We start from the raw sequence: 25,185 nt of genomic DNA, 5'->3' as shown, positions 1-25,185 counted from the left end.
CCACTTGAGCTCGTAGGCGTCACCTGGAGCGGAATCACCTGGACCTGCATCTGGTATAGTAGGAATCTGTGAGCCACAGGGACTCAGCAATCTCGCACCCTCGCGATCAAGACTATTTAAGCTTATAGGAAGGGGTAAGGCAAATATAAGTGGAGCTGCAGCAAGCGACTAGCATATATGGTGGCTAACTTATTCGCAAAAGAGAGCGGGAAGAGAAAGGCAAGGCGCGAGCGAGAAACTATAGAGAGCAACCTGCGCAAACATTACTCCAACACCGTGTCCACTTCCCGGACTCCACCAAGAAGAGGCCATCACGGCTACACACTCAGTTGATTCATTTTAATTAAATTAAGTTCAAGTTATCTACAACCGGACATTAACAAATTCCCATCTGCCCATAACCGCAGGCACGGCTTTCGAAAGTTCAATCCCTGCAGGGGAGTCCCAACTTAGCCCATGACAAGCTCTCACGGTCAACGAAGGAATAGACCTCCTCCCAAGATGTTCCGATCAGACTCGGTATCTCGGTAATTCAAGACATTTCGACAGGTTAAAACAAGACCAGCAACACCGCCCGAATGTGCCGACAAATCCCGATAGGAGCTGCACATATCTCATTCTCAGGGCACACTCAGATGAGCCAGACGTCGGGTAAGCCAGCCCAGAGTTGCCCCTGGTAGCCTCGGACATCTTTCAGTGGGACCAACACTCAGAGGAGCACTGACCCAGGGGGGTTAAAATAAGATGACCCTTGAGTCTGCAGAACCCAAGGGAAAGAAAAGGGCTAGGTGGCAAATGGTAAAACCAAGGTTGGGCATTGCTGGAAAAGCTTTAATCAAGGCAAACTATCAAGGGGTTCCCATTATAACCCAACCGCGTAAGGAACGCAAAAATCCGGGAACATAACACCGATATGACGAAAACTAGGGCGGCAAGAGTGGAACAAAACACTAGGCGAGAGGCCGAGCCTTCCACCCTTTACCAAGTATATAGATGCATTAAGATAACATAGCAATATAATGATATCCCAACAAGTAAATAAATGTTCCAATCGAGGAACGGCCTCCAATCTTCACCTGCAACTAGCAACGCTATAAGAGGGGCTGAGCAAAGCGGTAACATAGCCAATCAACGGTTTGCTAGGACATGGTGGGTTAGAGGTTTGACATGGCAATTGGGAGGCTGACAAGCAAAAGGTAGGCATCGTAGCATTGGCATAGCAAAGAGCGAGCAAACTAGCATAGCAAAGATAGTAGTGATTTCGAGGGTATGATCATCTTGCCTGCAAAGCTGTCAGAGTTGACTGGATCCTCAAAGGCAAACTCAACGGGCTCCTCGTTAGCGAACTCGTCTCCTGGCTCTACCCAAACAAGACAAACAAGCAACAAGGATACAATCAACCACGTGCAAGCTCAAACAATAAGATGCAATGATGGTATGCTATGCGGGATGCGATGCGGGATGCAAAATGCAAGATATGACAGGAGATGCATGAACCTGGCCTCAACTTGGAAAACCAAGTGTGACACTGGAAAGATGGGATGAAATTGCTTGAAAACGATATAAAGAACGCCGGAATCGGAGTTACGGTTTGGAAATGGCAAGCGATTCAAAATTGGCACCGGTCTGCGATTTACAGCAAGTAGGCATCTAAATGCAACGAAATGAACATGCTACAGCACTCAAACATGGCATCAAAATACATGGCAGGGAAGCATTCAAGATGCTTAACAAAAGACTAGCACTGAGCCACGACCAATTCATCCATTATGAGGTTCAAACAAGCATGGCAAAAACGCAAATGATAAACAGATCTCAGACTTGTCTGAAATTTTAGATCATGAAGCCCTCTTCGGAGCAACAAAACAACATGCTATAGGACCTGATTAAGACAAAGAAGAACATGGCATGGAGCTAATCAACAAGCTTAACAAAAGACCCTTAGTGACCTTGAGCCAAAAGGGATCACAAAATACACTAACAAGCACACGAACATAGCTAAAACATAATCAGTTTTCAGACTTAGTGAAAACTGACACATGCTGAAATTTAACTCACGAAGGCATGTAAACAAGCTCGATGCACTCACCAAGGTGCAAGTCATGGCAAGGCAAGCATACATCCATTAAGGAGTCACAAAATGAAAGCTAGACATGGCAAGAACAATGGCATAGCATGCATGGATCAACTACAATAACATCGGCAAAATCGCAAACAAGTTGACGATCTGCCTAGATTCACAACGAAGCAAAAGTAGAGCTCGATTGACTCAAGCTAGGGTGCTCCATAATTGCAGACAAAGACATGGATGGATAGAGCATCACAATATTAACAAAACTCCTTTACTGATCATCCTCAAAAGAGGTACGGATCACTAGGAAACAGCATGAACATATGGCATCATGAACTAAATAATCCCAGACTTAGTGAAAACTACTAAGTCCCTGAAAACAGAGTTACCGGGTGCCTCACTTTGCAAGCTTGCACAAGTCACCACACACATCACAAAAATGCATGGGTTGCACCTCTGGAAAGATAACAAAATCCTTAACAAAACATATATAGGACTCATGGGCATATCATGCACACAACAATCATGGCAAAAATGACAAAAGTCTAAGATGAACTAGCAAATCTGACAATTAACTCACGAAGCCCTCTTCTAACAGCATTTCGGGCATCAAGATGAACTCAAATGAAAATGATGCAATGGAATGAAATGATGTACTCATCTAGGCGAATATTTTGATATGCTATATGTCCAAATGGGAGCTACGGATGCGGAGATATCACAGGTTAAAGTTTGCATAAAAAATGAGGGGAGAGGGGGAAAGTCAACCCTAGGGTTTTTCTGATCTGAGATCCGGCCCGATGCACTGTTCACGCCCGCGAAAAACGAAGATGGTCGGCGCCGGAGCGGGCGGAGCTCGCCGGCGTGAGGGGAGGAAGGAGGCCGGAGTTCGTCGAGGTCGGAGGAGGACGGCGGGGCCGGGCGCGACGCCGGCGACGCGTGGAGGCGGCGGCGGTCGCGGCGGCCCGGTGCGACGGCGGCCGGTGACGGAGGCGGCGGGGCGCGGCTGAGGAGGCGGCGGGGCGGATCGGCAGTGGGGAAGAAGCCGCGGGGCGGCGCGGCCTCGCGCGGGCCGGGGAGGGCCTCCCGTGGGCCGGCGGGCTTCGGCGGCGCCGGGTGGAGAGAGAGGGCGGCGGCGAATCGGGGAACACCACGTGGCGGCGGAGAGGCGGGTCGGACACGTCCGAATGGCAGGTTTTCGTCCGGTGCGCGAGGTGAGGGAGAGATCTAGGGTTTGATCCAGAATTTCGGGGAGGAGGCTATATTTATATGTAGAGGGAGCTAGGAGAGTCCAAATGAGGTCCGGTTTTCGGCCATGCGATCGTGATCGAACGCTCTAGATGATGGAGCAGAGTTTGGTGGGTTTTGGGACAAATTGGAGGGGTGTTGGGCTGCAACACACACGAGGCCTTTTCGGTCCCTTGGTTAACCGTTGGAGTATCAAACGAAGTCCGAATGATACGAAACTTGACAGGCGGTCTACCGGTAGTAAACCAAGGCCGCTTGGCAAGTCTCGGCCCAATCCGAAAATGTTTAATCCCCACACACGAAAGAAAGGTAGAATTGACCTCCGGAGGAGAATGAAGCGCTGGAATGCAAAACGGACAACGGGGAAAATGCTCGAATGCATGAGATGAACACGTATGCCAATGCAATGCACATGATGACATGATATGAGATGCATGACAACGAAAACAACACATGGAGACAAAGACCCGAACCCGAGGAAATCAATATAACTTAACGCCGGAAACGGCAAGAGTTGGAGTACAAATTGGGAAAGTTATATCCGGGGCGTTACAAAGCCGGAGCTATAGCAGACACATGGATGAACCAGCAGTGTCGAGTAATGAACAATGTGGGGCACCCCGTGACAACAACCCGGTGGGTGGTGCTGATGACGCCCAGGGAATGGTTGACCGGGCCCGCGCGCGCAGGGAGGCCGAGTTAGCCACACAACATCAGGCTCGGCAGCTCACGCCGGTTCGTCCAATCACCTTGGCTGAACCTGGTGTTACTTCTAGTTCTTTGGGGGTGCCTTGCCTTATCCCCGCTTTACGCAATGTGCGCCTGCCCAAGGATTTCAAAGGCCCACGCAAGGTACCAAATTACACGGCGAATCAACCTCCAAAGACATGGATGGAGAGCTATGAGATGACCATCGAGATGCTTGATGTGGATGACGCGGTGTGTGCGAAATACTTCACCATGATGCTCGAAGGAACGGCCCGCACTTGGTTAAAAAGCTTGCTGGCTAATTCTATTAGTTCATGGGCCCAATTACGAGCCCGGTTTATCAGCAATTTCAAAGATACCTGTAAACAGCCTATGTCGATAGTGGACTTAGCAGCATGCGTCCAGGAGGAAGGAGAATCAACGAATCATTGGGTGCGTCAGGTTTCACAAGTGTTGCACTCCTCAGACCGCATCAACGCTGACACTGCAGTATTAACCCTAGAAGGCAACTGCCGGTTTGGACCCCTGAAGCTGAAGTTGGGACGGATGAAGCGTCATTGCACCAACATGGGGACCCTCATGGCCGCTTTGGTGAAATATGCTGATTTTGATAGTACCAAGGATCCCGAATCTGATGATGACAAGACAAGGAAAGGGAAGAAGAACATCAGCTCCAAAGGTCAGCAGCATCACTGGGCAGGCAATGGTGGAGGAGGCAAGCGTAAAGCGGACGGTAACATGGATTTTGTGGCTAATACCAACGCACGGGACAATGGCCAACGACGCAAGGGTAGGCCGAAAATCGTAATGGAGCGCCCAACCCTAACCCAAACCGCCTAAACTATCTGCTAAGCCAGCCCTGTCCAAGACATGGGACGAAGGAGGCGCCGACAAACCACCTTTGGAAAGATTGCTTTATTATGCAGGAGTTCAAGAATTCTAATAATTTCCGGTATGATCACGAATCTGGCGGTGGCTCAGGATCCGGGCCGGGTTACGGAGGAGGAAGTTCCGGTTCAGGATTCAATGGTAATCCGGGTGGACATAATGGTCAAAATAGTCAGAACAACCAGGGTGGTTACAACCAACAGCAGCAACAGTTAGGTTACCAGAGCAACCCAAAGCAGTTGAGTAATGGGCAGTACCATGTCTTCACCACTAGCTTGGACAAGCGAGACCGGAAAGTTCAGAGGCGGGCGGTCAACTCTGTTGAACCGGCCATACCCCGTTATCTACGTTGGTCTGAACAGCCAATCATATGGATCAGAGAAGATCACCCTCCCCAGGTCGATAATCCGGGTCAGTTGGCTTTGGTGGTGGCGCCTCAGGTGGGAGGTTACAAGTTCACCAAGGTGCTCATGGATGGAGGGAGCAGCATTAACATCCTGTATTATGAGACCTTCCGTCGTATGGGACTAACAGATAAGAATCTCAAACCGTCTAATACAGTATTCCAAGGTGTAGTGCCTGGCAGATCAGCACATCCCGTTGGTAAGATAGCTCTAGAAGTGGCCTTTGGGGATGATCACGATTCCGGGTCGGAGATATTGACGTTTGAAGTGGTGAAAATCCAAAGTCCATATCATGCCCTGTTTGGGAGACCGGCCTACGCCAAGTTTATGGCCCGGCCCTGTTATGTGTATTTGCAGCTTAAGATGCTGGGTCACAAGGGGACAATAACGGTTCCCGGAAGTTGCAAAATCGCTTTGGAATGCGAGGAAGGAGATGCGGCTTATGTAGAGTCAGTTTGTGCCACCGAGGAGTTGAAGTACTATAAAGACAATGTTGATCCGGCGGACATGACTCCGTTGAAAAAGCCAACTACGGAGCATGATCCGGCCCTGAAGTTCAAATCGGCAGCAGAAACTAAGCTTGTTGACTTCGTACCTGGTGATTCGTCCAAGCAGTTCAGCATCAGTGCCAACTTGGATCCGAAATAGGAAAGCGCGCTCATCAAGTTCATCCGTGAGAATCGGGACATTTTTGCATGGAAGCCCTCTGACATGCCAGGTGTACCGAGGCAACTCGCTGAGCACACACTTAATGTGGATCCTAAATATAAACCGGTGAAACAGTTCCTCCGCCGGTTTAACGAAGAAAGACACAAGGCAATTGGAGAAGAGGTAGCCAGGCTCTTAGCAGCTGGCTTTATTGTTGAAGTTTTTCACCCTGAGTGGCTTGCCAATCCGTTGCTGGTCCTCAAGAAAAACGGCACCTGGCGCATGTGTGTGGATTACACAGATCTTAATAAGGCTTGTCCAGCAGATCCTTTTGCTCTCCCCCGTATTGATTAAATTATTGATGCTATGACAGGCTATGAGCATTTAAGTTTTTTGGATGCGTATTCCGGCTATCATCAGATCAAAATGGCAGTTAAGGACCAGGAGAAGACGACATTTATAACTCCCTTTGGAGCCTTCTGCTATGTGTCTATGCCCTTGGGGCTCAAGAGTGCCCAAGCGACGTACCAACGGTGTGTACAAAATTGTCTTCACAAGCAGATTGGCCGTAATGTACATGCTTACGTGGATGATATCATGGTTAAGTCCAGGGAGAAGGAGACTCTGATTGATGATTTGAAGGAAACCTTTGATAACCTGAGGACATACAAGATGATGCTTAATCCGAACAAGTGTGTCTTTGATGTACCGGCGGGCAAGTTATTAGGCTTCTTGGTGTCCAATAGGGGAATTGAGGCTAATCCGGAGAAGATCACAGCCATCACCTCCCTCGCTAAGCCGAAGTGTATCAATGATGTTCAGCGCTTGGCAGGCCGAATTGCTGCGTTAAGCCGGTTTATCAGTCGCCTCAGTGAGAAGGCAGTCCCTTTGTATTAGATGTTGAAAAAGACGGATCAGTTTGTCTGGAGTTCTGCTGCTGATGAAGCATTTGAGGACTTAAAACGGCAATTGGCCAATCCGCCTGTGCTCGCTGCTCCCATTGACAAGGAGCCGTTGCTGCTATATGTTGCTGCTAATGCTCGGGCGGTCAGCGTGGCTATTATGGTAGAGCGAGGCAAGTAAGGAGCATCCGGTTCAACGTCCGGTCTATTATATCAGCGAGGTGCTCATTGAGTCCAAGCAAAGGTATCCGCATTGGCAGAAGCTGGTGTATGGAGTTTTTATGGCAAGCCGGAAGCTTAAACAATACTTCCAAGGGCATCCAATTACAGTGGTCAGTTCTGCTCTTTTAGGAGATATCATCCAGAACCGGGAAGCAACTGGCCGGATTGCCAAGTGGGCTATAGAGCTGGGGCCGTACGGTTTGAAGTATGTGCCTCGGACAGCGGTTAAGTCTCAAGCACTTGTTGATTTCATCAATGATTGGACAGAAATGCAAGCACCTGAAGAAAAGCCAGATCATACATATTGGACCATCCATTTTGACGGATCCAGGCAATTGGAAGGCTCGGGGGCTGGAGTCGTATTAACCTCCCCACGAGGAGATAAGTTTTGTTATGTTCTCCGCTTAATGTTCCCTTGTACTAACAATGCAGCTGAGTATGAAGCCTTGCTTCATGGTCTCCGGATCGCTAAGGAGATGAATCTAAGTCGAGTTAAGTGCTTCGGTGACTCGGACCTTGTGGCTCAGCAGGTGTCTGGCACTTGGGACTCCAAGGACCCACTCATGGCAGCATATCGTCATGAGGTGGATATTGTTGCAGGTTATTTCATAGGCTATCAGGTGGACCACGTGGACCGGCGGAAAAATGAAGCGGCGGACGCTTTAAGCCGGCTGGGCTCTCAGCGCAAACCGGTCCCGCCCAATGTTTTTCTGGATGTGCTGCACAACCCATCGGTGAAGATCCCTGGTGAAGAGGATTTGGCTATTCCTGATCCGGAGGCTCAATTGGTGGCAGCTCTTCATGTTATTCCGGATTGGACGCTTCCTTACCTGGCGTACAAGAACCGGGGCAAGTTGCCAGATGATGAGATTCTGGCCCGGCAGATAATTCGGCGATCCAAGTCCATGGCTATCATCAACGGCGAGTTGCATCATTGCAGTGTATCAGGAGCTTTTCAATGTTGCGTGTCCCCTGAAGAAGGCCGTGAAATTTTGCGTGAGATCCACGAAGGAGATTGTGGTCACCATGCCGGTTCAAAGTCTCTGGTGGCTAAAGCATTTCGCCATGGCTTTTATTGGTTAACTGCTCATGCGGATGCGGAGGATCTGGTCAGACGATGTGATGGTTGCCAAAGGTTTTCAAGACGTGCTCATGTACCGGCTCAAGAATTGAGAATGATTCCAATTACTTGGCCGTTTGCGACTTGGGGGCTGGATATGGTTGGGCCTTTCAAAAGGTCCAAAGATAAGAAGACCCACCTCCTGGTGGCGGTTGACAAGTTTACAAAGTGGGTGGAGGCAGAACCTGTTAGCAAGTGTGATACGGCCATGGCGGTTCAGTTCATCAAAAAGGTGATTTTCCGGTTTGGCTTTCCGCACAGTATTATCACAGATAATGGTACCAATTTGTCCAAAGGTGCTATGAAGGAGTTCTGCGAACGGGAGCACATCCGGCTCGACGTTTCATCAGTGGCACATCCACAGTCCAATGGTCAAGCAGAAAGAGCTAATCAAGAGATCCTGAGAGGCATCAAGCCCCGGCTCATGGTTCCTTTTCAGAGAACGCCGGGTTGTTGGGTAGAAGAATTACCATCTGTGCTATGGAGCATCAATACAACACCCAACAGATCAACAGGATACACACCGTTCTTCATGGTTTATGGAGCGGAGGCGGTTCTCCCCAGTGATATCCGTCATGATTCACCTCGTGTAACGGCTTATATTGAAGCGGACAATGAGACAGCACGGCAAGATGCTTTGGACCGGTTGGATGAAGAGCGTGACATCGCAGCCGCCCGATCGGTGATTTACCAGCAGGATCTTCGTCGTTATCACAGTCGCCGGGTCAGAACCAAAACCTTTCAGGAGGGAGATTTGGTGCTTCGGCTCATCCAAGATCAGACTGGTATGCATAAGTTATCCCCACCTTGGGAGGGGCCTTTCGTGGTCAGCAAGAATCTGCACAACGGGTCATACTATCTGATCGATATTCGAGAACATAAGGACTCACGTACATCAGAGGAGGAGACCAACAGGCCGTGGAACATAGCTCATCTTCGGCCTTATTATACCTGAGCCATTGGTTCTACTTATGTACATAGTACAGCGATGTATATATTAACTATAATAAGTCGGAACCTCAGCTAAAGCGGGGTATCTGTTCTTTTACATCATGTGTGGTTACACGGAGTTGTTTTAAAGCGGCTTCCGGTTTACCCCTTGAATTCGCTTTGCTAAAAGCATCGTGTTATATCACTTGGAGGATTGGTCGTGTCCGAACCAATACCATGCCTCTTGATAGGCGAGAGCCACCAGATCACTTGGGGACTTGGTCATGTCTGAACCAGTCATGCCTCTTGATCGGCCTAAGGCCACAGAATCACTTGGGGGCTTGGTCGAACCCGAACCATGACCATGCCATTTGGTCGGCATAAATGCCACGGTTTCATTTGGGGACCTGGCTGACTAGAACCATAGTTACACCTAACGGGAGCTTGGTCGTGTTTGGCCATGGTAATGCCATTTGATCAGCTTAAATAAACCTTTTTTAGCAAACGGTTTTGTCATTGCTTTTGCTTCACACTTTTCTTTGAAGGTTTTTTTTTTGCTTTTTATTGTGTTTTTTAAACCGACAAAGTTTTTTAACCAATCAATTGACGGAACACAGTTCACATCAATCCGGAGACTATTTGCCCGGTTTGATCCTTGTTGTTAACATCCTCTTATGGAGTAACACGGTGTTTATTATAACCCGGCATGGTTTACATGGTAAACCAGCGTCATATATATATATATACAGGAGCTGTTATCTCCTCCAATAGTGTGGGTTTGCAAAACTCCGCTTCAAGATTGGCCAAGCCAACTTCACACTCAACGATGGCAAGTATTATGTATCTCAAAAATTTGATCATATACTTAAAATTTTGTTTTGGATGTTTTGATTTCATATATACAGACATCATATTCCGCCTGACGGTACAACCGCGGTGGCACTTGATGAATTTCTCATTTCAGAAAGTGTTTTCGAAAGTTCATTACCACAGGAAGAACAAATTATGCACGAAGGCATATCAACATCAAAGGTATTAGCTAGCCTATTACAAGGCAACATGGTGCCCATAATAATATAATTGTTTTTCACAAAGGAGAGGCAGTTTTAAAACCGGCTTCCGGTTCAAGCTTGGTCACCAGCCTGGCCTGATGGTTGTGGGTCATCCTGCGCCGCTTCAGCCTCCGTTTCTCTACCCAGCAGCTGGAAATCCACAGTTGTCCAGTCGATTCCCATTAATGGTTGAAAAACAGCTTCATCATGGATCAGCAATGACGGATCAATATCGGGAGCGTAAGTATGCTTACGGATTGGAGGGATCAGATTTTCCGATTCATGGATTGGTGCAGCTATTCGCTTGTTCTGACTGTCATATTGCGCTTGATAATGAGACAAGTCTGCTTCCTCAGCCAACTGACAAGCTAGCGGACGTACCTCCCGGTTTATTGCTCGCAGATCCGCTTCACCAAATTCTGACCCGTCTTCCTTCAAGCTGGGATAGCCCTGAGCCGCTTCAATAGGATCAAAATCCGGCACCCAGGCTTTTGCCCAGATTAAGGCGTTGATTGCACCGGTTCGAGCAGCATATTTCTTCAGCTCTTCAACCCGGGCAGGAAGCACTGACAGTTTCATCAGAGTATCTTGAATCAAAGTGGGCGCCGGTTTGTTATGAGACGCGGTACAGATGATCCGTTGGGCACCAGTATACAATTGTTCAACCATTGTATAGGCGGCTTTCAATTTCTTCCGCACATCTGACCCTAAGTGACCAATGTGTGTCCCTGAAATACCATAAAGGGTTAATAAACCGGCGACTCGGTAAGAAGGCAGAGCCAATTCAGAAGGCAAGCTGGCTTACCAAAGATAGCAGTGGTCATGGCATGCACGTGCCGCTTTATGCTGGTCAGTTCATCCGTCACTGGCTTTAGTGCAGCCTCGGCATCCTCTGCTCGTTTGATCAAAGCGGACTTTTCAGTGGCCCAATCCGCCCATTTCTTCTTGAAGTTCTCCTTAAGTTGTTCCATGGCGCTTAAAGCGCTGGCCAATTCCTCTTTTGCTTTGGAGGTTTCAACCTATTGGGTTTTCAGGTTTTCTTGAAGATCGATGACTTGGTTTTCTTTCGTCTTCAGCTCCGCCTGCATGCATACAGATATATGCTTCAACAAATCGGTATAAGGATTCAAGTACCAACCACATAACAAGTTATGCGCTTAGCACTTGGGGGCTAATGCATATTCGATCTTCATCTTTCAATTGTTTACAAAGTCCCAAGATCAATACAAGTATACAGCTTGGCACTTGGGGGCTAATGGCTATTTGATCATATATATTCTGATGCAGTAGTTTCAATTACTTAAAGTACCGGTTTAACTACGCTAAGTTGAACCGGCGCTTGGGGGCTACATCAGCGAATTTCAAAGCATCAAGATTTATATTATTAAGTCCCGGTTTGAAAGAATATTTCAAACCGGCCCTTGGGGGCTAGGTGAGTCAGCAAGAATGGAAGCATACAAGCAGGAAGGAGCGTATGGAAGTTACCTCATATTTATCTTTCATCATATTAACCAGACCGGCTTCATAGTCACGACTGGTATACAGCCGGCTCAGATAGCCAGAATGGATATCTTGGGCGTTCAGAGCAGCGTAAGTCGTCAGATCAGCGTTCCACTTGCCTTTACCAAAGGCAGCAAATTCTTCCTTGGCAGAATGTTTGGATAAAGCGACAGGATTGCTTGGCTCAGTATGGCCAGTGCCAGTAATGACAACCTCATCATCCTTGGTACCGCCGGTTTGCACTGGAGCTGTTGGCTTGTCAGTAGGTTTTGTTGGACCGGTGGAGCTTTCAATCCGGATGGAACCTATGGGCTGATGGATAGGACCTGAGGTATCAGTAGGTCTCTCTTCAGCAATAAGATCATCATCTTGCTGCGGTGGATCATTAGGAATATCCTCAGGAATAGCCGCTTCAGCATTGGGTGTCTTGCCTGCTTCAAGAACAACATCTTCTTCGGCCGTTTTGTCCAGGCGGGCCTTCTTGCTTGGCCTAGGTTTGGCCCTGAGAAGAATAATAAATCAAATACAGCATATGTTCTAAGGCGATGTACTGCAAACATCACAATAAGTATAGCTTACCCAAGCACCGTTTTAAGCGGTGGGAGCTGAGTAGCCGATGACTCGCCAGAAGATGAGTGGGAAGTAACCTGGTAATCGGAGTCAGACGGCTTAAGAGGTTGACGAAAGCAGCCTGCTTTAGGACAAGCACTGACAAGCAAATTAGAGACCTCTGAATGGCATTTCCGAACCGGACTATTCAGTAAACCGGCGGAGGTAACTACCTGGCCGTTGTGCCGGGTTGTGCAACGAGCTTCGTGTTGTTGGGTCTTCATAAAAAATTTAGGATCCAAATAAGCAAGAGGATGAGAAAATTTAAATTTCCGGTTTGCCTGGCGGATTTTTTGTGAAGGCAAAGTTTCTGAATCGGAAGAGAGAATAATTACCTCTGCAACATCCACATGGCTAGCTTCGGCATCATCCTGACAAATATCATCATCAATAAGACGCATGAAAAATAAACCAAGTGAGTCAAGCTCTACCTCAAAGTCCGGATTATCCACATCATCATCAGGGGCCGGATTAGAAGATGCAGTGGTTCGTTTCCTATGGGCAGCCTTCTTCACAGCTTTAGTCTTTTGCCAGGTTGCTCTTTCCGGTTTGTCTGGTTTTTCTGGTTTCTCCTGCGGCAGTTTTTTGCTCCAAAACGGATCATTGCCCTGATTATGCAGACACTGATATTAAACAATGACCAGACATATCAATAACAGATTTAGCAAAGAAAAAAAATCAAAGTCTTACAGCTGGCGGTTTGTTGGTGGCACAGAAGGGAAGCAGGCCGGTTCTAGCGCAGACGTGTTCCGGTTCATTCAGCATCTTATTCACAGTCTCTGTGATTTCTTCATCGGAGAGCTGGATTTTTGAATTTTGCAGTGGGTCATCAACACTGTCAGTATACTCGCACATCAAACCGGAGCGCTGACTAAGTGGCAGTATGCTCCATGATATCCAACAGCGAGCGAGATCAACCCTGTTAAACCGTTGGCCATAAAGGCTCTGAGCTTTGACAGTTAGGGAGCATACTTGCTTCTCTCCTGGGCAGTCAATTTTTGAGGAAAAGGGTGTGTATTGCTGAGCCGCTCCGGACGAAAGCCAGGCGAGGGATTCTCACCAGCAAGGGAGGTGTCTTTGCAGTAGAACCATGTCTGATTCCACTCCTTGGGGTGACTGTGCAGCTTGGCATGAGGGTATGTGACCTCTTTCCTTTTCTGAATCGCCACGCCACTCAACTCTGTATTAGAGCCATTAGTAAACTCAGTACGGCGGTTTAGATGGAAAAAGTCTCTGAACAATTCCACTGTGGGCTCCTGTTGAAAGAACACCTCACAAAGCACTTGGAAGTGACACATATTTGTAATAGAGTTGGGGCCAGTGTCTTGCGGATGGAGTTGGAAATCGGCTAAAACATCCCGGTAAAATTTAGAACCGGGCGACTTAAAGCCCCGGGCTAAGTGATCTACGAAAACAACAACCTCTCCTTCTCGAGGTGTGGGAGGGAATTCTTTGCCAGGAGCCCTCCAATGGATGGTATCTTTGCTGCCTAAAGCGCCAATCAGGACTAAATCGTCCAGTTGATCCTCTGTGACGCGAGAAGGAACCCAATTGCACTCATATACTTGCTTGGCCATGATGGAATCTGCAAGGTAGAAGATCCCGATTCAAAAATGCATTTGATCAAGGTAGGTTGGTATGTGCACGGTTAAACCGGAGACAGAACTATCTGAACCAGAGTTTCATGAAGCAACCAACATCTGGCGGTTCAACAAGGGGACTAATGGCATATACCGGTTTGGAAAATTTTCTATAAGGTTAAACCGCCTAATCTAAGCATTGAAAAGCTGAGATTGCGGATGGACAAGTACGCAGAAACAGGTTTCACAAGATTTCTTTACAGCATTGGATCTGAAGCAAGTTCAAAAAAATGCTTAGAGGTTCAAAGGAGCAGTACCGAACCAATGAGCAAAATGTTCATATAGATCTATGGTTTGAGATGCATAAGTGAAGGCGAAGGTCAAACAAGTATCGTTGCACAGAGTAAAGATTTGTGGATTCATCTAAAGATCTATCGTATGAGCAAGATGCAGACGATGAACACTGAAGAACTGCGAAACCCTAGGCCAGATCTGCGGGGGAAAGGATAGAAGGTTTACCGGAGCTGAGGAAGATGCGGAAGGTTGCCGTGATGTTCTGGTGCGCTCAGGTTGATGCAGCGGCCAAGGATGAGGCAGAGGTCGACGGCGGCGGCGGAGCTCCGAGGCTGGCGACGCGAGGAAGACGAAGAAGGCACGAAAGGAGAAAAGAAATGACCCTTCGGTCCTATTTATAAGGAGAAAGAACATGAGTCAGGCGCAACAATCAAGGGGCCACAAAACGGAGCTGTCGCCTCGATTTCCGCCGATCTATTAAACAAAGAAGCATAATGGATAGCTTCGTTATGACAGGTGACGTCACTCCGGTTTACAGCAGTCAGAGAAGATGACATCATGGCGGTTTTACCAATTTATAAGAAGATGTTGAAGATGAAGCTTTTATTAAAGGATTGACATGAACCCGTTCAAATCAATCTGGGGCCTGATGTTGGGGATATTACTACTGGGCGTAAACCGGCCTATCTGGGCCGGGTTAACTTCGTCAGTAGTTAAGTATGTTAAAGCCCAAGAAGACAGAGGAGGGTTCAAGGCCCATGGTCGGTTCAAGGCATGTAGCCGTAAACCGGCGTTAGTAGTTAACCTGTATTGTAAGTTAGGAATAAGTAGAGACCAAACCGGATACATCTATGAGCCGTATTGGGACTCCGTAAGCCGACGGGAGTCACCCGTGTATATAAGGGGAGGACCCGGCGGCGGTTCAAGGACAACAGACAACAACTCGAGACATAGGCGAAGCTTGTTTGCTCCCTAGTCATCGAAACCCCATCAATTCCATAACAACTAGACGTAGGCTTTTACCTTCATCGAAGGGGCCGAACTAGTATAAACTCTCTTGCGTCCTTGTGTCCGCCTTAACCCCTTCAAGCTAACCCGTCACGATGGCTCCACGACTAAGTCCTTTCTCTAGGACATCTGCCATGACAAAACCACGACACCGGAGTCGAGGAAGAAACAGAAGGTCGCCGCGATGCTCTGGTACAATCAGGGTGATGCAGCGGCCAAGGTTGGAGCAGAGGTCATCGACGGCAGCGGAGCTCCGAAGCTGGACGACGCGGGGAAGACGAAGCAGAAGGGCACGAAGGGGAAAAAGAAATGACCCTTCGGTCCTATTTATAAAGCAAGGGACATGTGTCATGCGCGAAAATCAAGGGACCGTGGGTTTGGAAACGAAGTTGTCGCCTCAATTGTCGCAGACCTATTAAACAAAAAAGGTATCATGGATAAGTTTCTTTATAACAGGTGATGTCACGCCGGTTTACAACGACCAGAGAAGATGACATCACAGCGGTTCAACAAACTACAAGAAGATGTTGAAGATGAAGTTTTTTGCTAAAGGATTGACATGGACCTGTTCAAATCAATCTGGGGCCTAATGTTGGGGATATTACTACTGGGCGTAAACCGGCCTATCTGGGCCGGGTTAACTTCATCAGAAGTTAAGTATGTTAAAGCCCATGAAGGTAGATGGGGGCTTAAAGCTCATGATCGGTTTAAGGCCTGTAGCCGTAAACCGGCGTCGGTATGTAAACTTGTATTGTAAGTTAGGAATAAGTAGAGACCAAACCGAACACGTATATGAGCCGGTGTTGGGACTCTGAAACCGACGGGCGTCACCCATATATATAAGGGGACGACTCGGCGGCGGTTCAAGGACAACAGACAACAACTTGAGACTTTGGCGAAGCTTGTTTGCTCCCTAGTCATCGAAACCCCATCAATTCCATCACAACTAGATGTAGGCTTTTACCTTCATCGAAGGGGCCGAACTAGTATAAACTCTCTTGCGTCCCTGTGTCCGCTTTAACCCCTTCAAGCTAACCCATTGCGATGGCTCCACGACTAAGTCCTTTCACGAGGACATCTGCCGTGACAAAACCACGACAAGAGCCCTGGCCGGACTATGGTCAGCAAGGTTGGAATACGGACGATGAAGAAATTCAAAGCCCACCCACCACCCACTCTGTAGCCACTGTCGACGATTTAACCGACATGCTCGACTTCGACTCCGAAGACATTGACGGTATGGACGCTGATGAAAGAGACAATGAAGAACCAGTGCCTATTGGGCCCGGGAAAGCCACCTCGTCATATGACGTATACATGGTGGACGCACCAAAAGATGACAATGAGGAGCGGAAGGACACACCGAAGGCTTGTTCCCTCGAGAAGCAGTCAAAGCGGCGACGCAAGCGCCGCCCTAAATCCCGCCTCAACAGAAATAACGATCACACAGACCCAGCGCTGGAGCAGGGGGAACCGCTGCCGGACAACGGCAATCCGGATAATCAAACCGAACAAACAAATTCTATCAAGGATCATAGTCCAGACGACATAACGCCGGACAGGCACCCGGAGAAGCAGAATGCCCGTAAAAGGCTTGTTGCCACGGTGAGGAGTCTTAAAAAGCAGAAGCAAAGGCTCAAGGCTGCACAAGACACACTCCAAATTAGATGGAGTAAAATACTCAACACAGTAGCGAGGTACGGTGACAATCGCCCCTCCAAGAGCTACCCAAAGCGGAAGCTGCTACCTGAATTCGATGAGGAGGCCTCAGACCCCCCACAACCAAATATCAAAGCAGCCACCTGGCCGGATAGACGACCCCTCTACCAACACAGAGCGGCATACAACGCCACTCAAAATACAACACGCGACCCATGCGAGGGCTCGCACCCAAAGGACGGCGCAACAAGATCCATCTATGGACCATGCAAGCGCGCCCCAGCATACAATGCAACACAACAAACATCCGAACAACGCGGTACACCCAGCTACAGGGGTGCCGCACACTCCCTATGTTTCACCGATGAGGTGCTGGACCATGAATTTCCAAAGGGATTCAAACCTGTAAACATAGAGGCATACGACGGAACAACAGACCCTGGGGTCTGGATTGAGGACTACATCCTTCATATCCATATGGCTCGAGGAGATGATCTCCACGCCATCAAGTACTTACCCCTCAAACTCAAAGGGCCAGCTCGTCACTGGCTTAAAGGCCTCCCCGAAAGCTCCATTGGAAGTTGGGAAGAGCTCGAAGACGCCTTTCAGGCAAATTTTCAAGGGACTTATGTCCGACCTCCGGATGCGGACGATTTGAGTCATATAACTCAACAGCCCGGAGAGTCAGCCCGAAAGCTTTGGAACGGGTTTCTTACTAAAAAGAACCAGATTGTCGACTGTCCGGACGCCGAAGCCTTGGCAGCTTTTAAGCATAGCGTCTGTGACGAATGGCTTGCCAGACACCTCGGCCAAAATAAGCTGAGAACGATGGCCGCATTAACAAACCTCATGACCCGCTTTTGCGCGGGTGAGGATAGCTGGCTAGCCAGATGCAGCACCAGCGACCCCAGTACATCTGAAGTTAGAGATGGAAACGGTAAATCACGGCGCAACAGCAATAACAAACGCCGGAATAAAGAAGACAACACGAAGGGCACGGTAGTAAACGCCGGATTCAAAAGCTCTCGGCCAGGTCAGCAAAAGCCGCCCTCTAAAGGCACCAGGGATGAATTGTCCAGCCTCAACAAAATTCTGGACCAAGTATGTCAGATCCATAGTACCCCTGGTAAACCAACTAATCATACCCATAGAGAATGTTGGGTCTTCAAGCAGTCCGGCAAGCTCAACGCCGTACACAAGAGGGAGGATACACCAAGTGAAGATGAGGACGAGCCTCCCAAGAAAGACACTGGGGAACAAAAGAAATTTCCACCAGAAGTCAAAACAGTAAACGTGTTACACGTGATCAAGGGAAAAAACAACGCGTCACTCCCAGGAAAATATACCCAAGTGCCTGTCACCGCGAAGTCCTGCCACTGGTCATCTCAACCGATCACTTTCGACCATTGCGATTACTCAGCAAGCATCCAACACGCAGGATGGGCTGCCCTGGTATTAGACCCGGTAATTGGCGGATATCACTTCACACGAGTCTTGATGGACGGTGGCAGCAGTCTAAACCTAATATATCAGGATACAATCCACGGGATGGGGTTAGACCCAACAAAAATCCGCCATAGCAATACTACCTTTAAAGGAGTAACGCCAGGCCCAGGGGCTCATTGTACGGGCTCCCTCCTACTATAAGTTATATTCGGCTCGCCCGATAACTTCCGTCGCGAGCATTTAACCTTCCACATCGCTCCGTTCCAAAGTGGCTATCAAGCGCTGCTCAGACGCGAAGCTTTCGCTCGCTTTAATGCAATACCACACTACGCCTCCCTCACACTCAAGATGCCCGGTCCACGTGGCATCATTTCAGTGAAAGGAAATATCAAGCGATCTTTGCGCGCCGAAGAGACCGCACACTAAAGGCGCCCGGACCAGCGAAAGCATCCAATAGGTCGTCAAGACCTCAGACACAACTAATCAAGTCCGGCGCCGCTATTTATACCGAATAAATGGTCACACCCCTATTTGTCAATTCAAGGGGCTCAACGCGCGTAGACAAGTGGCAATTTCTTCTCATCTTGAATTGTACATGGTTTCTCTCAAAACTATCCTTTTTGCACGACAACTTTTTCACCTAAATTCCTCTCTTTTATAGACGATCATCGTGCTACACCCGTCCAGGATACGGCACAACGGAGACACAGGCGCAGACGTGCAGCAGGGACCCGCCCCAAGGATTCTTTTTAGGTTAAGACCCTACGTAAACCTTTTTTACTGTCTCTTGTTGATACATATCCACCGTTGAGAAGGATGCTGACGTCTTGGCATGTGGCCACGCCAGAACAATGCACATACCTGGACACAAGGGGCTTCTTACAAAGGCCATTATTTAGGCCCGGTTTATACCACAAAGACCGAATACCTTAGGGAGTGTTTGGCGTCGCGAGTTTGGCCCTATATGCATCAGCTCCGAATCATTGTCTTTGGTCAAATGTTGGGTTTTCCCGGCTCCTGTGTTTTGGTGCCTTACGTTCCACTTTACCGGCTAAGGTAGCACCAGGAGAACTACTGCGATTGTGCCCTGGTTCATCCGGACGAGCACCTCAGTAGAGAAAGCCGAAAACTGACTGTCATGATATAGCGTGAGACTGGTCAACCACTCGATGACCTGTTGAAATGTTAGAATTCCTCCGCCTTAACGAAGGGCCGTTTTCCAGCCAGGCATGTACGCACCCCGGGATCGGGAGAATGCGGAGCCACCAGGGGCTATCTAGTAGCCCCATTGTCAAACTCCTATGGTTAAGTGAAAGTGTTAAAGCATTATAGTCTGGTTGCCTCGCTCGCTCCGCTATCACCTCCTTAATAGGACCAAGACATTGGGTTAAGTGTGAACGCGTGTTTTTTGCGAGCACCTCCGCATTATATGCGTGGGGGTCGAAGCCGACGGCTGCAATCTTTCAGGTTATACACATGTATACATAAACGGCCGCCCAGGAGGCATCATATTACTTTCAGGAAAAAGTATAAAAATAGCCTTATAAAAATTTATAAAAGCATTTCGCTTACAAAGAGATTACATATCACTCAAACATAATATTTTTTGAGCACTGGGTCTCTATCAAACGAGCACCCTCAAGAACTTCTTCAAAGTAGTGCTCAGCAGCCATTCGACCTATGGCCGAATCCTGCGCTGCAACAGTGGTAGCATCCATCTCCGCCCAGTATGCTTTAACACGGGCAAAGGCCATCCGTGAGCCCTCTATGCACGCCGACCTCTTCACCGCATTAATGCGTGGCACCACATCAAGGAGCTGCTACACCAAGTTGAAATAGCTGTTCAGTTTTGGCCTTTCCGGCCATAGCTGATCCACAACAGACCTCATGGCGAGTCCGGACAACCTATTCAGTTCGGCCCATTCGGCTAATTGGTCAGTCAATGAAAGCGGACGCTCGAGAGAATGGAATTGTGTCCAAAACAGCTGGTCCACTTCACGATCCGTCTGACCCTGGAAGTACTTGGCCGCATCGGCAGTGCTCGCCACCAAATCCATATACACATCCTCCGAACTCCATAGCTGATCCAGAGAGGCATACCGTGGATCTCCGAACTTCCTCCGCAACATAAAGGATTTCCCAGCTACAATATCCCCGGCTTCCCGCAGCTCCTCCTTCTTCGCCCTCATAGCAGAGCGGATGTCTTTTCTCGTCGCAGCAGCCTTCTCAAGGTCCGATGCCTTCGCTAGGTTTTCCTTTTCAAGAACCCGGCAATGGTCGACGGCTGCTTTTAATTCTATGGCCATCTTGGCCATCTTATCTTGGCTCTCGCCATGCGCGGCCTTCTCGGTTTTCAACTCTTTGGCCACCTTCAAAGCAGCCGCATTACTAAACCTCGCTTGTTCCTTGGCTCGGGCAAGTTCTGCCTGCAAGGCTTCAACAGTGGCAGCTCCATCTGCAGTCACAACATATTAAAGATACTGGCATCATGCTGCTCTTACTATGTGGCATTTACCAGATAATGACACTTACTCTGTGCCTCGTCAAGCCTTTGGTTAACAAGCTCGATGTGGGCGTCTGCCGCATCCAACTGCCGTTTTAAATGGGCAAACTCTCTAGTCTGGCTAGCCATCGGAGCTTCCATCACCTACACATAGAGGCAGTATGGCTATTACCTGGGAATATGATCCTCTGTTCATCGTCGTTTCCGACGACAACCAGAGTCTCAGGGGCTACTATCTACACAGGGCACACCTAGCATGTGCAGGACTATTATACATTATTTTACGTACCTCAAAGCCTGTCAGTAGACTCATAAAAGCTTCATGCAATCCGCTTTCGGCGGACGAGATTCTCTCCATCACCGTATTCATCAGCACACGATGTTCATTTGAGATAGCCGCTCGCCCCACCAACTCCCTCAGAACATCCGTTCGCACACCAGACGGTGCCGGACTCTTTTTTTCGCTCTCTTCGGGAGCCGGACACTGGGAGCTTCGGGGGTCAATAGGATTATCTTCTGGCCTCACCGGACCCAGAGAGGCCCTCCGCGATGACACTTCGGGGTCGCCCGCTTCCGGAGCGGAGGAGTCCGGAGGGGGCATTTCGCTCTCCATCATCTCTGGAAAGAAGATCCCCCAAAGACGAGCTCATTTGAGAGGGGCTAAGACCCGAACTGCAAAGATATATGCGGTGGTTATTTTCTCAGAAGAAAAGGATGGCATACCTGTACTATTAAAATATTTCAGGTCACTTACGACTCGCTGGATAATTGATCCCCCCGCGGACTTTGTGCGACAAAAGCACCCCCCGAGGTAGGACCCTCTGTGGGAGACTTCTTCTCCCGTTTGGAAGCATCGGCTTCCGAATCCCCGGGCGTAGTCCTTTTCCTCCTCCGGTCATCTTCCTTCATGGAGACGCTCGCTCCCTCAGTTAGAATGGGCAGCGTTGGGGGCCCGCGTCCGCCCGTATTATCCTCCCCAGTATCTTCCTTCAAGGGCTCCAGGCAAGGTGCGACCTGGAGCATCTTTTCCAATACCGGATTCTCCAAACCCTCAGGGAGGGGGGCCGAACACCGAATCAACTTCGCCTTTGTCAGCCAGTCCTGGTCAAAAAGCGAACTCTCAGAAATAACTTCGTAACAAGTGAGAGATAGTATGTTCGGCCGGAAGATTCCTTACCTATTCGGCGGCGCGGTTACGGCTCAGGCCCACGTCCTCGGTAATTTCCGGACACTCTACCTGAGGTCCAAAGAATGATTTGTACATCTCCTCGTGCGTCAGGCCGAGGAAATTTTGAATGACACACGGCCCCTCGGGATTGAACTCCCACAAGCGAAGGGGCCGGCGTTTGCAAGGCTGGACTTGACAAACCAGCATAACTTGTATTACCGCAACCAAACTAAAATCTCCATTGAAGAGATCTCGAATGCAGCTTTGCAGTATAGGCACGTCCTTGGCTGGACCCCAGCTCAGACCTCTGCTGATCCATGACATCAGTTATGGTCGAGGGCCCGAGCGGAAAACTGGGGCGGCCGCCCACTTGGCACTTCTAGGAGCCGTGATGTAGAACCACTCCTGTTGCCACAATTCAGACACCTCTGGAATGGAACCTTTGGGCCATGGAGCTCCCTTCATCTTGCATATTGAGGCACCTCCACACGCTGCATGTTGCCCCTTGATCATCTTCGGCTTTACTTCAAAGGTCTTAAGCCACAGGCCAAAGTGAGGGGTAACCCGGAGGAAGGCCTCACACACGACAATAAATGTCGTGATATGAAGAAAGGAGTCCGGAGCTAGATCATGGAAGTCTAGCCCGTAATAAAACATCAAACCCCTGACGAAAGGATCCAGAGCAAGGCCTAGACCTCGGAGGAAGTGGGAGACGAACACGACATTCTCGTTAGGTTCGGGGGAGGGGACGGCCTGCCCTCGGGCGGGCAGCCGATGCACAACCTCGGCGATCAGATATCTGGCCTCCCTCAACTTTTTGATGTCTTCTTCCATGACAGAGGAAGGCACCCATCGGCCTTGAAGGCTAGATCCGGACATGATTGAAGGTTCGGAGCACCTGACCTGAACCTTGGGTGTTTGAGCTTGAGGTGGGGGAAGGATTCGATTGAGCACGGGAGGGAAAAAAGTAAGAGCCTTGTCCCTTTATAAAGAGGGTGAATATCAAGCGTCCTCTCCGTGGCCGTTTGGACTTGCCTATAGTCTAGGAGTCCTAGAAGCGGTTGGGTTACCCACGCCCGTATTGATGAGAATCCCAGAATAAGGGGACACGATCTCTGCTTCGACGAGACATGCCAAGGAAACCGCCTCGCGTGACACGCTGAGGTGGGATAATAAAACGATTCGAATAAAGGCTTGGCCGTGGTGCGTCACACTACGGAATACGTCAGCAGATTAGATTTGTGTAAATATTATTCTCTCTATTCCATATGTGGAAACTTATTTTGCAGAGCCGGACACTATCTTTGTGTTCAAAATCTTCTATGAAGTACTTGGAGGAGGAACCCGCCTTGCAATGCCGAAGACAAACTGCACGCCGGACTCATCGTCATTGAAGCCTGGTTCAGGGGCTCCTGAGGGAGTCCTGGATTAGGGAGTGTCCGGATGGCCGGACTATACCTTCAGCCGGACTCCTGGACTATGAAGATACAAGATTGAAGACTTCGTCCCGTGTACGGAAGGGACTTTCCTTGGCGTGGAAGGCAAGCTTGGCGATACGGATATATAGATCTCCTACCACTGTAACTGACTTTGTGTAACCCTAACCCTCTCCGGTGTCTATATAAACCGGAGGGTTTTAGTCCGTAGGACAACATACAGAACAACAATCATACCATAGGCTAGCTTCTAGGGTTTAGCCTCTCCGATCTCATGGTAGATCTACTCTTGTACTACCCATATCATCAATATTAATCAAGCAGGACATAGGGTTTTACCTCCATCCAGAGGGCCCGAACCTAGGTAAAACTTCGTGTCCCTTGCCTCCTGTACCATCCGGCCTAGACGCACAGTTCCGGACCCCCTACCCTAGATCTGCCGGTTTTGACATCGACAGGGAGTATTTGCTTGACCTCCTGCGGAGGCATGGCTTCCCTAGCAAATTTCGGGAGTGGATTGCGGCTCTCCTTTGTTCCTCATCTTCGAGGGTTCTCTTGAATGGGGTAGCCGACTCTCCCATCAAGCATGGCCAAGGGCTTCGGCAGGGGGACCCCATCTCTCCTCTCCTTTTCGTCATTGCCATCGACCCTTTGAAGCAAATCCTCGACACGGCAACTAGGAAAGGCCTTCTGCACAAGATCCGTGGGAGAGGGGTCATCGTGCGTACCTCTCTTTACGCGGATGATGCAGCTGTGTTTGTTGCGCCCATCAAAAGAGATGTGGACAACCTGGCGGCCATTCTGAGGGGATTTGGGGACGTCATCGGTCTGTGCACTAACTTCCATAAGAGCTCAATGGTGCCCATTAGATGTGGCAACCTCGACTTGGACTGCATAACCCATGGGCTGCCGGCTGTTAGGGCTGCCTTTCCGCTCCGTTATTTGGGGCTACCGTTGTCGATTTGGAGGCTGAAGCTTGCCGATCTTCAATTCTTAGTGGATAAAGTGGCGAGTAGATTGACAACATATGAGGGCCAAAACATCACCACCATTGGTCGTGTGGCGCTCGTCAAGTCAGTTATCGCTTCCCAAGTCATCTACTTCATCACGCCGCTTGTCATACAAACCACCATCCTGCAAAACATTGACAAACTCAAGCGGGCATTCCTTTGGTCGGGATCGGATAAGACAACTGGGGCAAAGTGCAAGGTCAATTGGGACACTGTCAGTAGGCCGCTTGGCTATGGTGGGCTTGGGGTCCTAAACACCTTCATGTTCGCCCGGGCCTTGCGTCTGCGGTGGCCTTGGTATGAGTGGAAGGAGCCCACAAAGCCATGGGTTGGAGGTGGGAACCTGTGTGATGAGGATGACCTAAAAATTTTCTACGCATGTACCACCATCACGGTTGGAAATGGTGCGCGGACACCTTTTTGGGACTCTCCTTGGCTGCTGGGTCGCAAGCCCAGAGACATCGCTCCGCTCATTTATGAGGCTTCCTCGCGGAAGCGCTGGAAGGTGCGGGAGGGTCTCAAGGAGAGCGCGTGGATTCTCAAAATCAAGCCACCTACACCGGCCTCCATTGAGCATGTTTCACAATTCTTCACCCTATGGACGCTGCTCCAAGAGGTCCACCTTGATGAGCTTGCCGACGATGACATCCTTTGCACACGGCTTCCGGGAACTACTCCGCAGCCTCCGCGTACAGGGCGCCGTTTTTGGGCTTGGTCCTCTCCCCCATGGACCAAATGGTTTGGAAGGTTTGGGCCCCTCCGAAAGTCAAGTTCTTTGC

Source organism: Triticum dicoccoides, chromosome 5A (assembly GCF_002162155.2).
Source record: "Triticum dicoccoides isolate Atlit2015 ecotype Zavitan chromosome 5A, WEW_v2.0, whole genome shotgun sequence".
Classification (NCBI taxonomy): Eukaryota; Viridiplantae; Streptophyta; class Magnoliopsida; order Poales; family Poaceae; genus Triticum; species Triticum dicoccoides.
The sequence above is the reverse complement of the archived record's forward strand: the minus strand, read 5'-3'. Positions refer to the sequence as shown.